This window comes from Triturus cristatus, chromosome 2_1 (assembly GCF_964204655.1).
Source record: "Triturus cristatus chromosome 2_1, aTriCri1.1, whole genome shotgun sequence".
Taxonomy (NCBI): Eukaryota; Metazoa; Chordata; class Amphibia; order Caudata; family Salamandridae; genus Triturus; species Triturus cristatus.
In genome coordinates, this window is record NC_140581.1 from 605,370,715 (window position 1) to 605,389,691 (window position 18,977).

An 18,977-nucleotide genomic window follows, 5' to 3' on the forward strand; every position below is an offset into this window, starting at 1 on the left:
TGACAAGGGACGAAGTCTCTGTGATGCCGTCGCCGAAGGCAGGAATAGCTCAGAGTGGAAAAAGTATGTATTTCGCACCCAGGAAGTTGGTAACATCAATCGAATGCTGCTCTGCATCGGGCCTTGTGAAGATTTGTGTGCGCTATAGCCTGAGAGGGTTCGAGATCGTTGGATGTCATTTAGTGTCGGACCCCTTAAATCAAATTTGCTGCTGCACATAAGAACATAGCGGCAGCTGCGATGAAGTCAGGCTCATTGGTGATGCACCCTCGGCAGATCAGCTTGGCAGCATGACCCTGATCATCTGCCAGTTCCATGGGCGAAAATCCTTGAAAACATTTCTAAGGCCCAGACTTTATGGTTATGCAGGAAGAGTACACTCTGAAACCAGCTAGGCTCATGACTAACTCTACAGATGCCACCAGCAGGGTCCAGAGCTGGGCCAGTTGAAACTGGTCATCATGGTTCATTCATGAAAGTGGGCTTCTTGCAGCGTTTGTGTCCCAGTAGCTTAACAGGATGTCAGCCAGCTGACGGCTGGAGTCCACTTTTTTCTCCTGGATACAGGTGGGAGCAGGTTGACCCTTTAGGGATCTCCTGGCAGGTCACAAAAGCAGTTGAAGTCCTTCTTTTGCCTCCCACTGATCCATTAGTGTTCTGAAGAGGTTACCCAAGGGTGTCAGATTTATGCTGGCACTACTCTGTGGGGACGGGTGGTGACTCCAGACCCCTCTCTTACCAATAGGAAAAATAATTCCCAGAGGCAAAACTACCTAGTTTTGCAGAATTTCCTATGTTCCCTACTTCAAACAATTTCCCAGTGCCCCTCGGTACCTAAAACCAAGATGACAGAACCTTTCTCCTCTGCCTAGCGCACCTGTGTTCACCCTAAAGGTGTGGCCAGGGAAATAAGAAAATCCTCCCCTGTTGTAACTCAAAAATAGTTGTGGGGGCAGTTCCTCTCCCACTCAGATTGGTACCTTGCTGACTAGAAGGACTATAAAGGGTACAAGCCTAGGTGTGAGCTATATCTGCCTGTGACAGGGCAGAGTCATTTGGAGATACCTTTGCTCCTAGGAGCTGCCAAGGTGGTCATCCTGTCAGAAGAACAGGACACCTTCCAACACCCAAGCTATTTGCCTCCTGTGTGACACATGGGAGATCAGGTAAATTGCCACCTAAATAATTTAAGCAGGCTGAATGTAACTTGTTTAAATTACCTTTTGTAAAATATTTGTCACAAATTCGACTGTACCACTGAATTGTATATTCATATTTTAAAAAGTCCCAGAAGCAATTTTTTATCTAGTTCCTAGGCAGAGATAGATAACATTATTTAATTTTAACATTAACTACCAATGCTTTCCTATAGAACAGAAAATACTGCTACCATGAAAATGGCTTTTTAGGCCTTTTTGTTATAAGAAATTTTTTTACTATAAACTTTTATATGTCATACTCTTAAATACCATACACCGGCCGAATGGGCACTTAAGGCTAATTTAGTGGTGAAGTATTAATATTTGAAAGCAGAGCTTATGCCTGTCATAAGGTTTTTATTTTTACAGGTCAAATCTGCAAGTCTGCACATCCAGGCTACTGGTGGCAGACCTGCAATCGTGTTTTACACTATCACTTTAGTGGTGGCATAATATGTGCTGCTGTCCACTGGTGACATTTTACTTACTGACCCTTGGTATATTAGGTGCCGTATACTTGGAACTTATAGGTAAATTAACCCCTTGCATGCTCATGACGGCTCCACACCTTCATGAGTCACGGTAGCCGTGTGCTCATGACGGCGTGGAGCCGTCATGCCTCTGCCGCTCTGCCCATGCGGCACTAATTCCCCGCCTGTGCGGGCAAAATACTGAGTGGGCGGAGTCATGACGGCACCACGTCGTCACAAGCACACGCCGCCCTGACTCATGAAGGCGTGGTGCCGTCATGAGCACCGAAGCGCCGCGCCCGCCCCCTAGCAGCCTGCGCCGCGGCAGAATTCGCGCCACGGCGAAGGGGTTAAAAAGGCCGATGAGGAGTATAGTCAAATTTGACATGTTTTAGGGTTGCAGAGCACATGCACTGGTACCTGGTTAGCAGAGTCCCATTACACAGAGTCAAAAACCAGCTGTATCAGTTAAACAAATGGGGATGCTTATGTATAAAAAAAGGATATTCCTACAGAGAGGCTTTAGGGAGTTGGTGGAAGCCTAATGATTCCTCTTAAACCCAGCAATGGTGGGAAAATCAGTCCTTATGTAATTTACACCAATCATGGGAATTGGTGGGTGGTATGCAGGTCTGAATAGAGGTTTTTAATGAATATTTATGTGAATTAGCTACCCTAATTTGAGTAGCTTTGAGTGCTGTGTGGAGGGTGTTCTGCAATGTATACAATGCCACTCTTATTTCTTGTAGGCCCTCTACCAATTCGTCCTGCCGGAATTATCTTGTGACATATACTAAAACACCAAAAAGAATTGAATATAGGCTTTTTTTTCAACAGATTTTATTGTTTTCGTTCCATAAAATTGTCATAATACATCATTACCTTGATATCAAGGTCATACAGTACTTCACAGTATAATTCAGTAATGTTAATATAAAGCATAACATCGACCAGTTAGTAGCATGGCTTACATCAGACTTTGTACACCTCCATTGTGCCCGCTACGTTGCCTTATTAGGAAACCTGTGAGACACTTACATCTTAATATTTGGCCAGCTCGTGTCTGCAATCCAATTTCCGACAATATATTGACGCAAGGCAAATAAATAAACTACAATATCAGAAAACGTTTGAAAAAACAGTCCCTCCCTAACCCATCCCCCATCTCAGCTGTGATGCCATTACTATGCGAGTGTATTAGCACGTACCTTAAGATCCGAAGCATTCCTACCCATCTTCATGTGTTTCCTAATCCAGCAATAACCATGAAAAAGTACCACTCTGTGTGAATCTCCATGGCAGCAAACTCTTCCAGCATTACATTCCAATCTAGGGATATCAACCTTTTACGCAGCCCCCTTTGTTCTTCCCGTTTGATTTCGCACCCTCTGCCCTGCCCCATCGCATCATTTCTTTGTGCCAGTCTGCAATGTAAGGTGGCTTTGCCGCTTTCTATCGCCTTGTAATGGTACGTTTTGCCAATATAAGAGCGAGGTTCATGAATTTGTGCACTGGGCCAGACTTCTTGCCTGCAGGACCTAACCCCAATATACAGTACTCTGGCGAGTCATCATTCCGTAGTGGTACAATTGCGTGTAATATTTTGTGCACTTCAGACCAATAATGTACTATTCTAGGGTAGCTCTATAACATATGGAATAATTTCGCTTGTGGAGTATGGCATCTTGGGCAGCAGTCCGAAACCTCAGGGTACATTATATGTAATCTATGTAATGTTAGATAAGCTCTGTGTACAATCATCAACTGTATGAACTTAAATTTTGGGTTCCTGGAGATTTGTCTTGGGTGCTCCAATATCATCTTCCATTCTAAGTCAGTGAGTGGGCGACCTAAATCTACATCCCATTTGTCTCTAACGAATTTCAGCGGGATCTCTACGACAGTGCGCACACCTCTATATAACCATCTTGTGAAATGGCTGCCATTTTCCTTCAGGTATTGCAGGTTCGTCAAGCCATACATCGATGGTCGCTGACTCGTCGGGGCCCACACCTTGCGTATATAACTCGTTATCTGTGCATGAATCAAAAATAATGTGTGAGGCACCCCATGCACTCTAACAAATACATCATGCATTGCAAGAGTGCCATCCACAAAAAAGTCACCAATGTTGGTAACCCCCTCCTCACTCCATACCCTGACTCTCCTGCTAGTGATAGTGCCAGATTGCAGTGGTAACCCCAATGAGGAATGTTAGGGGCATACAGGGTCAATCTCTTAGTATAACGTAACGCTCTTTTCCAATATGACAATGCCACTTTCAATAAATGAGGTGCGCCTGCAGGTGTCCTTCCACCTGGCCGCAATAGCATATGTAAGTTACCATTTTCCCACGACTGGCGCGACATTGTAATTTCATGCAGGGTTTTGCCCGCTTACCAGTAAGTCAACCATTGCAGTTGGCTTGCATAACAATAAGCTTGAAAATCTGGAGCCCCCAGTCCGTCACGTCTAGTATCTAACTGTAGTTTCATTAAGCTTATCCTTCTGCGTCCCTTACCCCATATTAGCTCAAGCAGTAAAGTGTCTAGCATGCGAAACACCGAGGCCGGGATTAATATTGGGAGGTTCGTAAAGTAGTATAACAACCTGTGAATATAGGCTTTTATATTGAAGTGCACTTCTTGGCACATAATTTAGGGCGAGGTTGTATATTATATAATTTCTGGTACCATGAAATGCCCACGCTAAGCACCCACAAGATCAAAGCTTTCCTTAATGTTTTCTTTGCTCTCTGAACATGTCCATTCTTTAGTGGGCAGGACAAATCTAAAGATTGCAGATGCATCCCTGGAGCACCACAGCTGGCACAAACTCAACTAAAGCTTTCACAGAAAATGTCAGTCCATTGTCTGAGTGAAAAAGCAAACTCCTTTCATCATCATACCCACAACCATGTGGAGTATATAGGAATTGTTATATGCTAATATTGATTTACAGGAGACAAGAGACCTATATAATATAGATGCAGTATCTCAAAGAGTCATCAAGGGTTACTGAGTGGTGTTTGTTTTGTTCTTGGTATTGAGAAGGGCTTGATTAACTGACAAACAAGATATAGAAGACACAGTTTTGTTTGTTTTGACAGCAGTGGCCACCAATACTCTTCATGGAGCAAAATAATTTTGCAGTTGCTCCAGCATTCGCAGAGGTTAGCCATTTGTGGGCTGTGATAATTAGCTCTTGCTTGTCACTGAAAATGTACCTCTACCCAATTCCAAGAATCATAGCCTTAGATTTATCCTCGTACCCCACTATACATGTATGCTTAACTAGAAAAGCTTTGAGTGTATTCTATTTAATTCATATTGCATGTATAGCAATGTCTTCACAGCCAAATATGCTGCAGCATTTCCTTTAAATCTAATACCAACATTCTTGAGAGTCTCTCTTCTCCTTTTCATTCCCTGGTCTTCCAATAAGGACCACATGTATACGGTGTTAGAAAATGGCCCTCTCAGAAGGGTCACCCAAAACCTTTTGCCTTCCTCCTCCTCTTTTTCCTGACCTCAGTTTTGTTGGTTGTTGGATACTGAGCATTTTACCATCACTAACCAGTGCTAAAGTGCATGTGCTCTCTCCTCTAAAGATAGTTTAATTGACTTATCCACAATTGGTATATTTAATGTATCTGTAAGCCCCTAGTAGAATGCACTGCCTGTGCCCAGAGACTGCAAATGAAATGCTACTAGCGGACCGGCAGCACAGATTGTGCCTTTTAAGTTTTACATGTCCTGGTAGTGTAAAACACTTAGATTAGTTTTTCACTACTGTGAGGCCTCAACACTCATATATTAACATTGGGAATTCCTGATTGAGAAGGAGTAGCTCTGTCAAGTTTCGTATCATTGAAATGGTAATGATAAATACTCTTTACTGGTAAAGTTGAATTTTAAATTACTATTTTAGAAATGCCACTTTTATAGCTCATTTTATGATATTGATGTTTTCAGATTTCCCCTGATGAAGTGCCCTCGCATAGCCTGGAATGCATTGGGGGAATTTATTTACACTGCAGCATCTTTGTTACTATTCACTTTGAGTATTTCTATGAACTTTACAGCATCTGCAATTTTTGGGAAATAAAGCAGATTGAGCTACACTCATCATTTCACCGCTTAGATTTATGATTGAAAGCAGAGATTCATCTGTTGTTTTGTCCATGAACTGATTGACTTTGTAAAAAGCGTTGCATATTTAGTTTCTAATATTGTGTATACTTCCATAGTACATTATAGTAGTGCACTTAGTACCCAGGGCATACTTGCTGGCTTCTTTTTTCCTTTTGGATAAGGTGGCTAGCAGAGCCCCCTACTAGGTGCACACTTGATTTTGATTAGTGCTTGAAACAGTGATTATGTTGATGATTATTTGTTGAAGCAAGTGCATTCCAGCTTTATAGATGTTGTCTTGTTTCTCAACTTTTACAAAGTTGGCATTTCTCTGCTCTTAAAGCTCTGTGTGCCTACAGCATGTCTCCAATAGACTTATGGGGTCCTTCACAGCTTGAACGTTGTGCATTCCCTCTTTACAGCTACATACAAGAGAAGGTTAGGTGTGTCTGAATGCCCATCTGCATCCTGATGGCTCATAGTGGGCAGCATGGGAAGGAGCTGACACATGTACCTCAATAGACAGTGTCCTGTCCCCATACAAAGGGTTGATTACTCGCCTTTAGATAGTCTGGAGCCAGGGCTAGGATGAAAGTTCCTCTGTCCATTTCAAAGACCCTTCTTTGAAGCCACTCCCACTTCAAAGGGACAATTGAGAATAAGTACTGGGTCTCTGGTCCCACCAAATCAGACACTTCTGGCCCTGTGAAGAACCTCTGTCAGAAGAACTGCTGTGCTGCTACAAGGACTGTCTCTCTTCTGGACTGATGCTCTTGAACAACTGATTTTCTGCTGTGCTACCCTCCTGCCTATTGCTCTCTGACCCTGCTGAGAAAGAGCTGGATTCTGCCTTGAACCCAGAGTGATCTTCAAAGGTCGGTTGGCTTGTCTCCTGTTTCATGATATTCAGGGATATCAAAGTCTCAAACCCTACTCCTGTGCCTGGTCCATTGGAAGTGGACTCAATACAAATGAGGGAGAAGGGACACATATAGGTCCAGCATACAGGCCCCAATAAATACAATGTAGCACCGAAGGAGTATGCAGTTCCTGTAGGGCAGGGAAAGAAGAGAAGGAGGCTAAGTTGGTCAACACCCTTACTCAATAGTGGAGTGTGGGTGTCTCCCAATTTGGGAAGTGAGGCCCTCATACACCCATTTGGGTGTTGTGCTTCATAATAGGGCATGCTCCTCGTCTGGCCAGCACTGCAATGCCTGACGGGCACCCCACGAGGGGCTCTTTGTTGGAGATCTTTTGACCAAGCCATATAGGTGAGGTGCCTGTGAGGGGCCTAGTGGTGTAGATGTGAGGAGAAATAAAATGAGGCAAGGTGGTGCTCCAAAATGAATTTTAATCTGCGAGCCCACTCGTCTCAATTAAAACCAGAATAGGGATACTTCCGATTATAATGTTCGCACGTGTCTAAATGTGTGTTGTCACGGTCAATGACCTAGCCTCCTTCTCTTCTTTCCCCACCCTACAAGAACTGCATACTCCTTCGGTGCACCATTAGAAGTGGACTCAGGTGCTAGCTCTAGTAAAATCGACACATCTCCAGTCTGCGTGTTCCAGAACCGGTGCACCGACACTGTTGGGGAGCAGAATAGGTGCATTGCAGTCTGAACCAGTTCATTGCCTAAAATAACCAATGCATCAGAAAAAACTCATCCCCACTACTGCAGTGTGGGAAGATCGACGCATCCCCTCGACTTTGTCGAGAAACCTGACACATTGTCTATGGAACCAATGCCTCTCGGCTCTGTGCATCGTCTTCAGAACCAGCACATCGCCACCACTGCATGAAGAAAATCGATACGTCACTTTGACTGTGGGATCGTCACTGATGCATCCCTTAGCTGCACCCCGCATCTCGGTGTTGCATCAAGGATCAAGGTAATTTGATCAGCGGCCCTATGTAGCTTCTAAATCTGGCCCATGCTCCATCAGGTTGGCCTGACCTCTTGACTTTGCCCTGGTCCAGCGCGACCAGATTACCCCCAAAGGCACTTATTGCTTCTAAGTGCTATTTTTACCTTTATTTTTACAAATTCATATCTCTACTTCTACTCACAGGCTTTTTGTCATTTTGTTCTTGCTTTATTTATAAAATTATTATCTATTTTTCTAACCTGGTGTGGAGTCTTTTTGTGGTGTTTCCATTGTGTTACTGTGTTTTGTGTTGCATAAACACTTTACACATTGACTCATAAGTTAAGCGTGACTGCTCTGTCCGAAGCTGCACAGGTTTGCTTTTAGTGTGTATCTTACATACTCTGACTAGGATTAGGGTACCTGCTTGGACAGGGTGCATATCTCGGCCAACCAGAAACCCAATTTCTAACATTGGTGGTTGCGGTAGGAGAGGATTTGCGTTTGTGCAGTACATTACAGTATATTGGTGTACACTACCTATCAACATCGCAAGACCAATTCTAGTCAATTATTCCTTCTTGGCATTTTTTCTTCTCTGTCCCATCTGATTGGCATTTTTTATGTTTCTATTCTCCCTGATTGGAATTGGCATTTTTTCCTAAAATCATGTCTCTGTCTAGAGAAGCAGCATTTGCACCTGCAAAGATGGTGTGACGGAGTGTCAGGGACAGGCGGGACACAACGTTGTTTTAAACGGGGTTTTATTGCCAAGTAATGCTTTCTAGATACACGGTCAGCCAGTGTTCGAGATGTTTTTACAGTTCTTTCGGCTCTCCCGATGTTGTTACTCTCTCTTCTCTCCTCTTCTTTCCGATTCCGTCCAGACACCAGGTGGTACGTGGGCAGGCTCTCCCCTGAGCAAGGCGATCTCCCAGCCGGAAGGAAACAAAGAGACAAAAGGCTATGTCAGGGGACCGTGTTGCTAGGTTCGTTCCCTAACTCCGGGACCGGGTGTGAGGAAAGACTACCACCAGTGCTTTGACCCCTTTTCCCCTCACGCTGTGCCTATCCAAGTGCTGACTAAGGGAAGGGGACACGGGAAACACCTCTCCTACACCGGCGGTCTGCCTTCTTTACCTAACCAGCCCGCTACTCGGTCACGTACCTGACCGAGCCACGCTCCTCCCCTGGGAACGTGGCTGGGCGAAGCGCGGTGTCCTGGGCCTCCTGGCCGTCCGCAGATCGTCTCGCTTCCTCTTTCTTCGCTCCGCTCCTCTCCTGGTCCTTGTTCGCTCCGCTCCTCTCCTCGTCCACGTTCACTCCGCTCCGCTCCAACACTCCTCCTGGAAACGCCGTCCGACTCACTGTGCGGCTCTTCCTGTTTTGGCTGCTCCCACTCGGTGACGTCATAGGAGGGCGGGTACCTCGTCTCGTAGCCTCCGCTCCACTTAAAGGGACCTGCACCTTCTGGTCTCGATCCGTGTTGTTGGTCCATGAAGGGGAACCAGTCCTCCTGCTGTGGGGTTACAAGAGGAGGTGAGACCGGTCTTGGAGTCCACCACTCCGTATCGTTATAGTCCTCCTCCTGTCCCGCACTGTCACATACCTCCCCCCCTGGATTCTCCCGTTCGGGGAGATACACAGAGCGCGACAGAAAGTCCGCATTCCCATTGTCTCTGCCCTTCCGGTGGCACACCGTAAAGGAGAATGGTTGGAGGGACAGAAACCAACGTAGAATCCTGGGATTCTGGCTCTTATTCCTGTACATCCACCGGAGGGGGGCGTGGTCCGTGTACAGGAGGAAGGGTTTGCCTTCCAGGTAATAATGTAGCTTCTCAATCGCCCACTTAATAGCCAAACATTCCCGCTCTATTGTGGGGTATTTACGCTCCCTGGGGAACAATTTCCTACTCACATACAATAAGGGATGTTCCGCCCCGTCCTCCCCTAGCTGAGACAAAACCGCCCCAATCCCTGTGTCTGAGGCATCTGTGGCTACAATAAATGGTTTGGTGAAATCAGGGGAAACCAATACAGGGGAGGTGGTGATGGAGGTTTTTAGCTGCTGAAAGGCCCGTAACGCCTCTTCGCTGGGGTGACTTAACCATTTGCTGGGGCTCTCCTTTTTTAGGAGGTCCGTTAGGGGTGAGGCCGTTTCGGCGAATCGGGGTAGGAACCTTCTATAATACCCTATTAGGCCCAAGAAGCCTCTTAGTTGTTTCTTTGTAGAGGGAAATGGGGTTTCAGTTATAGCCTTGATTTTCTCGATCTGGGGGGCTATGACTCCGTCGCCGAGGACATACCCCAGATACCTGACCCGTTGGAAACCCACCCGGGACTTTTTGGCGTTCACATGGAGGCCGGCCTGTTGTAAGGTTTTCAGGATGATGGACACGTGGTGTAAATGCTCGGTCCAGGATGAGCTGAAAACGACAATGTCATCCAGATAAGCCGAACTAAAGGTGGGATACGGCTTAAGGAGGTTGTTCATCAATCGCTGAAAAGTTGCGGGAGCCCCATGTAAACCGAAGGGTAAGACCGTGAATTCAAACAATCCTTGCTCCGTAGAGAAAGCGGTCTTCTTCCGGTCGGCTTCTCTCAAAGGTACCTGCCAGTAGCCTTTGGTCAAGTCAAAGGTTGTGATATATCGGGCATCTCCGATCCTCTCTATGAGTTCGTCCACCCTCGGAATGGGATATGCATCGAAGGTGGATATCTCGTTCAAGGCGCGGAAATCCATACAAAATCGTGTGGATCCATCGGGTTTGGGAATCATCACGATAGGTGACATCCAGTCGCTGGAGGAGGGTCTTATCACCCCTAGCCGTAACATCTCGTGGACTTCTTTCTGGATGGCCTGTCTTCTAGCCGCCGGAATCCTATATGGTTTCTGTCGGATGATTCGGCCTGGTAGGGTCTCGATCCCATGCTCTATCACGTCAGTCCGTCCCGGGGCATTGGAGAACATGGCCGCAAACGGCGCCAAGGTATCCGTCAAGTCCTTCTTCTGCTCTTGAGTGAGCTCGGGATTTACCGCTAATTTGTCTAGGGTAGTTTGAGACTTGTTGTTGGTGGGTACTAAAAAATGGGCAGCCCGGGGAGGCGGGCCGATCCACTTTTTCAACAGGTTTATATGGTAGCTTTGAATTTTCTTTGGGGAAACTTGTATGCCGTAAGTGGTGTCCCCGATTTTATGTCTTACCGGAAAGGGACCCTGCCACTCTTTTCTGAATTTACTGCTAGAGGCGGGTAGGAGGATTAACGCCCAGTCTCCCGGCTGTAGCCTCCGTAGTTTGGTCCCCTTGTCATAATACTTCTTCTGTTTTTCTTGACTTCTTTCTAAGTTCAGGAAAGCAAGATCCCGTAGCTTGCCTATTTTGGACTTTAGCTGACTGGTATATTCCAATAGGGTTTGATGATCTTGTTTATCCTCGGTCTCCCATGCGTCTTTGGTCATTTCCAAGAGGGATCTTGGTTGACGGCCGTATAGTAGTTCGAAAGCCGAACAACCGAGGCTGCTTTGCACTTGGGACCGGATGACGTACAACGCTAATGGAAGCATTTTGTCCCACTCCTTCCCCTCCACGGTTAACATTTTCTTCAGTGTGTTTTTCAATGTTCGGTTATATCGCTCCACGAGTCCGTCGGTCTGTGGGTGATAGACGGAGGTGCGCAGTTGACCGATCTCGAGGGTGCGACAGACTTCCTTCATCAATCTTGACGTAAAGGGCGTTCCCTGATCTGTAACCACCTCTTTTGGGAATCCAACTCTGGCGAACAGTTCCACCAGTTTGTCCGCAATGGCTTTCGTATTCGGGGTTTGCAGCGGGAAGGCCTCCACGAACCTCGTGGCATAGTCCACTATTACGAGGGCGTGGATGTGTCCCTTACGGGTACGCGGAAGGGGACCTATCAGATCCATACCAACTCTTTCGAACGGAGTCCCTATTATGGGCATGGGCTTCAGGGGTGCCGGGGGCGGGTGGTAGTTAGGGGTGGGCGGAATTTGCGTAATTGCGTTACGCAAATCTCCGCGAAACGGTAAAAAATCTCGCGAACACGCAGAAATTCCGCGAACACGCGGAATTGCTTGTTTGCGATGCTTTTTTCCTGTTCACAATTGCTGTTTGCGTGCTCGGGAAGAAATATCTCGCGAACACGCATTTTGAGAACGCGAACAAGCAAAAATTTCGCAAAATCGCGGAAAGCAGACTTTTGAGCAATTTCGCGTTCTCCGCGGAACGCGAAATTACGCAAATTCCGCAAATTCCGCGAGCGGAACGGAATTTACCGCCCAGGCCTAGTGGTAGTCACTTCTCTTCTGGCAGGTTTCGCAGGTGTTGCAATATCTCTCCACATCTCTATAAATCCCCGGCCAATAGAAGTGCCGTAGAACAGTAGAGGTGGCCTTTTCCTTTCCTACGTGGCCGGCGGTCAGGTGGCTATGTGAAAAGAACAGGACTTGGTCCCTGAAGGGCTGGGGCACCAGTAGCTGAGGCGGTTCCCCTTCTTTTCCTTCCCTATATAATAAATCATTGCGGATGATAAACCGGGGAAACCGGTCTTCTTCCTGGGTTTGGCTCTGGTGAGCCTGTTCCCATGCATTAAAAAGGGTTCGATCGTTGGACTGCGCAAACCGAAAACTCCGGTCCGTAATCCATGGATCGGGACTAATCATAGCCGAAGCTGGGGGGTTGACCTCTTTCTTTCCCCGTATTTCTTCTCTAAAGAGGGCCAAGAACCCCGGGTTGTCTACCCCTAGTATAACCTCCTCAGGTAATGTTTCTACTACCCCCACCTTTACCTTTTGAGTGGGATGTCTCAGGGGCGTTATCGGGACCAAAGCTAGGGGGTATGGTTTCACGTCCCCATGGATACAGCGGATGTGGACGGTCTTATGTGCCAGATATTGGTGGGGACGTACTAGAGTGTTCCTTACCACTGACTGTCTACAGCCTGAATCTAACAGGGCTCGTACCCAGGTCCCATTTATTGTTACCCTTACATGAAAGGAGGTCCCCAACTCCGCCGAGTACATCACGGCTTTAGGCAAGTACCCAACCTCCATGGGTTCCTCTGTGCGTCTCTTGGGGCATAGACGTGCTATGTGGCCCCATTCTCCACAGTCATAACATTGCGGTCCCTGGAACACAGGCGGGTCCAGGCGAGCGGGTTTGGGTCGCCCCCCCTCAATCGCACGTTGGTTTTTTCGCTCTGCCCGAGGCAGAGGACCTCCTTTGGGGGGTTTTTCAGTGTCCCCAGGAAAGTATCTGGGTTGGGCACGCCCGAACTGTGTGGCCATCTCGATGGTCTGGGCCACGGACAAGTTCGAATGTTGTCTGAGCCACCTCTGTGTCCCGTAAGGCAAAGTGTCCAAGAACTGTTCTAAGTAGATTCGGGTCATAATATCTTCCTTGGAACTGGATTCGGGTTTTAGCCACTTATCCGCAGCCATCTTTAATCTAAAGTATAGTGTCTTTGGATTTTCTCCTACTCGGCCCTTTTCTCTTCTGAACCGCAGACGATAGGCCTCGGCGTCAAGCCCTAGATGCTCCAGAATGATGTCTTTGATAACCGCATAGGGAGTCGCTCCTGTGGGATTGGCGACTTGATATGCCGCTTGTGCTTCTGCGGATAACAGGGGAGCGAGAAAGAAAGGCCATTTGTCTTCGGTCCAGCCGCAGGCCCTGGCTACCCTTTCGAAATTTGTTAAGAAGGCATCCGGATCTTCCCCTGGCACGTACTTTTGTAAGGAGATACCGGTTGGATGGGGCCCATGTGGTCGTAGTTCCGAGGTCATGGCTCTCCCGGGCTCGGGAGGGGGTGTTTTTAAGGCTTCTAGCTGTGCCGCCACGGTGTTCTGAAACACTTCCCTGTCCGCCTGGGCCGACGTCATCTGGCGCTCCACGGCCCATCCAAGCTTTTCTTGTCCCTGCACCAAGTGCTGTATGAGGGCCTCCATCGTGTTGCTGACGGAGTATGATGGAATATCCCACTTCTGACACCAGTGTGACGGAGTGTCAGGGACAGGCGGGACACAACGTTGTTTTAACCGGGGTTTTATTGCCAAGTAATGCTTTCTAGATACACGGTCAGCCAGTGTTCGAGATGTTTTTACAGTTCTTTCGGCTCTCCCGATGTTGTTACTCTCTCTTCTCTCCTCTTCTTTCCGATTCCGTCCAGACACCAGGTGGTACGTGGGCAGGCTCTCCCCTGAGCAAGGCGATCTCCCAGCCGGAAGGAAACAAAGAGACAAAAGGCTATGTCAGGGGACCGTGTTGCTAGGTTCGTTCCCTAACTCCGGGACCGGGTGTGAGGAAAGACTACCACCAGTGCTTTGACCCCTTTTCCCCTCACGCTGTGCCTATCCAAGTGCTGACTAAGGGAAGGGGACACGGGAAACACCTCTCCTACACCGGCGGTCTGCCTTCTTTACCTAACCAGCCCGCTACTCGGTCACGTACCTGACCGAGCCACGCTCCTCCCCTGGGAACGTGGCTGGGCGAAGCGCGGTGTCCTGGGCCTTCTGGCCGTCCGCAGATCGTCTCGCTTCCTCTTTCTTCGCTCCGCTCCTCTCCTGGTCCTTGTTCGCTCCGCTCCTCTCCTCGTCCACGTTCACTCCGCTCCAACACTCCTCCTGGAAACGCCGTCCGACTCACTGTGCGGCTCTTCCTGTTTTGGCTGCTCCCACTCGGTGACGTCATAGGAGGGCGGGTACCTCGTCTCGTAGCCTCCGCTCCACTTAAAGGGACCTGCACCTTCTGGTCTCGATCCGTGTTGTTGGTCCATGAAGGGGAACCAGTCCTCCTGCTGTGGGGTTACAAGAGGAGGTGAGACCGGTCTGGGAGTCCACCACTCCGTATCGTTATAGTCCTCCTCCTGTCCCGCACTGTCACAGATGGCTTTTAAAAGCTGGCCATGCTGGAGACCTACACTGTGGTGTAGCTCAAGGAATTTTGCAAGGGCATTGAGCTGTCTACTAAAGGCTTCACCAGGAAGTTGGAGCTGCAAAAGGCAATGACAGCATGGGTGGAAACTCACAATGCAGGCCCTGTGACCCCAGAAGAGGATGACCAGTAGATTGAGGATGATGAAGAACTGGACCACGGTTAAGTGGAGAACCTGGGACTGCCTCTGGAGAAGTAAGCCAACATCCTGCCAGGAACAGTGTTTGTTCCCATGACAGGGAGCAGCATCTCATCTAGGAACCTGTCACAGAGAAGCTAGAGGACAGGAGAGAGGAGAGTAAACTCTATGCTGGTGTTTGCTAAATTGGATAAGGAGCAGGGTGTAGCTCAGAAGAGGCTAGCTCGAGAGGAAAGGAGGATGGCCCATGGGATAAGCCTCACAGAGCTGGACATAAGAGCACTACAGGTGGAGTCTATGAGTAATGGTGACAGTCTATCTACTGTGTCCACTGGTGAAGTAAGGGTCCACATACCAAAGGACTAGGGCCTTGATGTACAACCATTTGGCGTGCACAAAATCGGGCGCAAAACGGTTTACGCATGCAAAAACGGTTGTATGCAATGTAGGAAAAGCTCTTGCAAAATACAAAGTAGCGATGCTCATGAATACCGACGCAAATATGCTACCTGTATTTGCGTTCCCAAATTTGCGATTCACAATTTACGAGTCGCTAATTACAATGTACTGGGCAGTCGCTAATAGTGAAAATGCCCAATTAGGCCCATTTGAGCATGCAATTTACCTCTAACCAGAACCAGGTGGTAACCAGGCCCAAGCTATAGAAACAGGCCCAGAATGCATCAGACATCTTTCCGCAATGGCTGCACGGTATGTGATAGCTAGGAGGATGCGGATTCTGTCTGCCCAGTAGAGGAGGCGGAGACAGGAGAGGATATTCACAGTCAGGGTAACATTGCTTGAGAAGACAGAGGAAGAGATTTATGACCAGTACAGGCTGCGTGGCACTGTCATCCTAGACCTCATAGACACCTTGAAGCCACAACTGCAAGGCAGAACCCTGCGCAGCAATGCAATCTCCACACTTGTGCAGGTGTTGTGCTCCCGCCACATATTGGCCTCTGGTAGCTAGCAGGGTGTCATTGCAGTGGCTGCAGGTGTGTTGCAGAGTGCGCTTTCGCATTTCTTTCACAAATTCCTAGATGTCATGCTACACCAAATCCATCAACACATCTAACTGGCTAGGGATGATGAGGAACTTGAAGAAACCAAACTGGAATTTTACAGAATAGCAATGTTTCCACAGGTTATATGGTGCATAGATGGGACCCATGTGCCCATATGTCCCCCATCCCTCATGGAATACATATTCCATGATAGGAAAGCAACACATTCCCTCAACATCCAAGTTGTCTGTGACGCAAAAAACATCATCACAGATCTGGTTGCCAAATTTCCTGGAAGCCCCCATGATTCATACATCTTCTGACACTGTGGCATATACCAGAAATTAGAAAGAGGTGACTTTGATAAAGTCTACCTACTAGGTACAGATCTTTCAGGTCCCCAGAAAAAAATGTATTTGCACTTTTATGTCTGTCTGCATGTTGTCTCACCATCATATATCTTTCACCAGGTGACAGTGCGTATGCCCTGTGACCATTAATTCTCACACGTATCTGTCTCCCGACAATACACATGAAAGGCGGCACATAGGCACACCAGGACGGTGATTGAGTGCACATTTGGCATCCTGAAATTGCGCTTCAGGGGGCTCCACAAGAGTGGCAGAGCCCTGCAGTATGCACCTGAGACTGTCTGCAAAATAGTGGCAACATGTTCCATTCTTCACAACATGGCCTGCAGGGGTGGACTGCCCATAGATGTGTCTGACTCTGAATCGGAGGATGAGGACCCAGGTCCACCTGCCCAATAGCAACGGGATAGTAGTGCTGCTGCAGAGGGGAGAAGGTGCAGGGACCAGATAGCTAACAATTATTTTTGAAGGTAAGTCCAAAGTAATTACGCACTATCCTCTACATAAGACAGGACACATTGTGATTTTGAATTGGTGCTTTATTGTGCAAGCTTGCACAAGCAAAATCAGGACAACCTGTCCACCATAAAACATATGCTTGAACAAATGTGTAACAGCATTGTGGTTACATCACCACAATTTTAAACTAATATGTGGCCCAATAATTGTGCAGTTACCCTACACAATTCGCTTTCTGCCTGACGGCTGCTGCTGCTACGCATTAGAGGTGTTTCTGTATCAGAGACGCTACTGCAGCTGGATACCTCACTGTCTGCGCCCTCTGTAGCACCACCACTGGCAAAAATATTGGTTTGCAGTGTTTCCACTGCAGCAGTAATTTGTTGCAGGCCCAGAGCACTAGCCTCACTATAGTAGCCCATCTACACCTGGAGCACCAGGGTACACTTTGTGTGTTGTGTCGTCGCATGTGTAAACCTTCCAATGGCCCTGGTCAAATCATCCATTTTGTGGCCCCTGCTGCGCTCCATGCGTCTGTGCTGCACCATTTCCTCTGCCAATTCTTTGCATAGATGAGCAATGGTACCTGTGAGGGCATCAAATTTGGCTTCCAGCCGGCACTGGTTTTCAGTCATTTTTTCAGAGATGTTCCTGAATCCCTGCCAGCTTTAGATTCATTTGCCTCTGTTGTTTTTGTAGCAGGCACTGAATTCTTAACATTGCTTGTTCCAGGCCTCCAAACAACACCTGACTGTGTGCTCCAGCAGGGGGCTGACTTTGCAGACTGGTTTGCATACGCCGTGTGGACTGCTGGGTTGGTCGCACTAGCCACACCTTGGTGGCAGGAGAGTCTCTTGATGTTGCTGACTGCAGTGAGCCGTGTTGGTGTCACACTGGCTGTAGCCTGTGATGTGGTTGCTGCAGCTGTGTCTGGTCCTTCCAGGCAACTTGGTCCACTTGATGCTCCCTGATACTACCTTCTTCCATCTGGACCTGATCCGGGCTTCCCTCCTGGTGCTCTGCACTGTGCTGTCCTCCCAGTGGTATATATATGTGGCAAAAGATTTAAGGTGAAAATTAAATATGTGAGTCACTAGCTCAGTGATGTTGCAATGTTTATAAGCTCATGTCATTTCGTAACTCCACTGTATATATCAATGACTACATTTCCCATGATGCACCATTTTTGTTTTTTGTTTTGCGGCAATGGACTTTTGGGTGTGGATGATTAAGATGCATGCGCAGAACAGGCTTTAGTGGTGACTCAAACATCTCTAACACATTTCACACTTACCAGGGTTTGGTGGTGGCTGTGATGTGTCAAGGGTCCCAAATCCCAAAACAGCCGCCCTCTCTACCATGGCCTCTGCTGCAGATGGTTCAGATGCGGTAGATGGCCCTCCTCCTATCCCTCGTACCTCCTGCAGACGTGCTGCCACCCTCTCCTTGGCTCTGGCACGCATGTCATACCATCGTATCTTGATGTCATCCAGCGACCTGTGTGCCACACCCAGGGCATTGATGCGCTGCTGCATTCCTCGCCAGATCTTTCTTTTGTCTGTCTCATGATCACTGTGCGAGACCCTCCCAAAAAGCTCCTCATGATTATTGTAGCATTCTTCAATAATTATGTTGATCTCCTTCTCAGAGAACTTGAGCTTCCTCAGCCACTCCTTTCCATGCTTGTCACTGGCCTGGCCTTGCTGCTCATGGTTTTTCTGATAGCCAAAGCGAACATCTGGGTCGGCACCAGAGTATTCAAAAATGTACCTGGGGGTGACCCCAAGAAGGGTGGTTCAGGTTCCTCCAAACAGAGTGATGTGGAGGTAAAGGGAGACCCCGACAAGCCTCAAATCAAGGGGGAAAGAAAGGGTTCCCATATCCCTTCTGACAAGAAAGAGGGGATTCTGGTGGGCAGCCCATTTCCAACTCCGCTGCTTTGATTGTTCCCAACTAGTACACAAGCAGGGGGACTCTGTCTGTCCAAAGAAACCACCCACTGGTGTGAATTCTACAGGAGTGGCCAATGTGGCTTTAGGGGGACGTAGTCCCCAGTGGCATATCATAGACCATGCCCTGATCTCCCTCAAACTGGGGATAAACTCAAAGAGTGAGCTGGTGATCCCTGAGGGTGAGAGTCGTCACTTCCACCCGGTGAAAGTGAATGGGGTCCCAGTCACTGCTCTGAGTGATACTGGGGTTACCCGGGCCATGGTTGTGGAAAGGCTAGTCTTCCCACAGCAGTACACCGGACAGGTGTCCACAGTGACTCAGGCCCAGCAGCAGTACTTTATCCACCCTGGTGTCCCTATAGTGGGAAGGGGAGGTGACCCAGTGAAGGGTCATATTTAATCCCCGGATGCCCATAGACTGTATTCTG